Source organism: Durio zibethinus, chromosome 23, assembly GCF_047325235.1.
Source record: "Durio zibethinus cultivar Kanyao isolate XHJ-2024 chromosome 23, ASM4732523v1, whole genome shotgun sequence".
NCBI classification, from domain to species: Eukaryota; Viridiplantae; Streptophyta; class Magnoliopsida; order Malvales; family Malvaceae; genus Durio; species Durio zibethinus.
This window is the reverse complement of record NC_143184.1, coordinates 7,864,245-7,866,381: the sequence shown is the minus strand read 5'-3', so window position 1 is coordinate 7,866,381 and position 2,137 is coordinate 7,864,245. Positions and strand designations below refer to the sequence as shown.

Below are 2,137 nucleotides of genomic sequence, written 5' to 3'. Positions count from 1 at the left end.
ATCTTCCTTCTATTTTTTTTTCTTTTAATTTTTTTAAAAAAACTTGTTCATCAAAATTATCATGAATCAAATAGGGCTCCGGATCTTCTATTTCCTTTCATTTAATTTTTTAACATTTTCTAAAATATAAAATAATTAGGTCAGTTTTAAGAGAATATTATATGCCTGACAAAAAAAAAAAAAAAGAGTATCGTATGGCCCGAGTTAGGTTCTCATTCTAATGCATCCGAATATTTGATTAAATAATAAGTTCAATTTATCATTTGTTCAAAAAGTTGGGTTAGATTCTCTTTCCCAATTCAAAAATAAAAAAGAAAAGGAAAAAGGGTTACTCTTCTAATCTATAATCTATATGTATAATGGAAAACCCAATGCTGGCTTTTGACAAGTTTCACAGCAGTGAGAAACAGAGAGAAGAAATGAAGTGCAAAATGCTTGCAGTGTGCAGATTTTCTTTGATACACAAAAATATCTTCATTATCTCTTTCAACTTTCAGCTATTATTCTGCGGTGGTTTATTTGGTGTTGGAGGGGGATTAGATCGTGGAGGATCCCTCTGCAGACTCCGACGGCCCAAACTTTGAAGAACCAGATTTTCTGTTGTGGGGAGTTCAAAAACAATCAAAATAAAAATAATTGGACATACTTGATCATACTCCATGATCTTATACGATCAAAATGCACATAAAAACCCAGAAAAGAGTATATTGAAGTAGTAGTAAAGAAATGCACCTTGGATAGCTGAAAACTCAGGGATTCTTGCTTCTACCGACAGAGGACATGAAGTCATTGATAAGGTTAAATATGCTAATAACAAAGTATAGACAGCAAAACTCATGCCGCTCCTTCCCATCCTTTGCTGGCGTGCTTGGTTTTCTAATATAAATGTATGTGCTTTCATTGACAAGGGTTTTGTTTTTCTTATTAACTACAAAACTTCACCATTTATACTAGGAAGTAAATTGAAGATTGTTCCACTGTTATGTCGCTTTGTCTATTAAAATTTAGTGAATTGAAATAGTCTGACAGTGGAATTTTCAGCTTTGAAATGTCAAAGTCTAGCTACCAATTTTGTAGTCAGAGTTTAACGCTATGAAAGCCAACTTATTTTCATACCCAAACTACTTAATTCACAGTTAATTCATATAATTATATTCATAAATTCAAGATTTAATTTAATTAATTCACATAAATATTTTTAAAAAATAACATTTAATAAATTTAAAATTCAAATTTAAATTCGTATAATTTCTTCCATCTTTATTACGTGAGATTCTTTTATTTACCTTACTTTGAATATAATATCTGAGCACCGTAATGATTGAGGAACTAAGAAACTGGTGTTAAAGTGGACTAACAGATTGCTTGACCTTGATCCATTGGGAACTAACCATCCATCTGGTGCACAGGCGGGTTGCGCACGGCAGACCTCCCTCTGCGAAGATTCTCTTTTTTTTTTTTTTTTGTTAAATGCTTAGGTAAGGGAAGTTATCCATTTCAGAGCTGAAGTATACCGCCAGTAAATTTATATTGAATTTGCAAAAGATTTGTATCAAATTTACAAATCGTTTAAAAAACTTTTGCTTGTAACAAAAATCAAATTAAACTTTAAAAGTGAAATATTTTACCCTCATCGATTCAAACAGTTGGCGAAGATTTTCTTATGTCGTAATTAAGGTCACCGTTCTTGTGTCAGAAACTTGACTTGAGTTTAGTTTGCCGCTTGCTTCCTTTGAATAGTCAGTCAGCTTTACCGACTAGAGTGACAACTACTGATATGGGTAAGGTAATGGAATTTTTTGGGCTTTATTAGAAGGTTTTTGTGTCATTTATATATTAAGAGAATCATTGCCAGCATTATTTTGTGCTATTCTAGACTGGCTTTTGGTTAATAATAAATTTCTACCAAAGGAAAAAAAAGCATGATGACTTTATTTTCTATGAAACTATATATTTTCTACAAAAGAATCTTAGCTAGGGTCAAAATCACTCCAGAGATCGATCCATTCTATTTTATATTCTTCTTGTTGGCGACCAATATAGCTACCCAGCCAGAATAAAATTTCCATCGATAGGATCAAACCACTCCATTCCTATTTTCTTGTTTTGCTATTAACTCACCTCCTTTACCTTATAA

The 2,137-nt window shown here is 31.9% G+C and overlaps 1 long non-coding RNA gene across 1 annotated transcript; it reads right to left on the bottom strand.

Moving 5' to 3' along the window:
• Positions 1-328: 328 nt before the first annotated feature.
• Positions 329-1,169, bottom strand: LOC149512180 (uncharacterized). The gene is made up of 2 exons (XR_016332700.1): positions 733-1,169; positions 329-597 (listed from the first exon to the last, which is right to left on the bottom strand). It is a non-coding gene; the product is annotated as an uncharacterized LOC149512180 (long non-coding RNA).
• Positions 1,170-2,137: the final 968 nt, after the last annotated feature.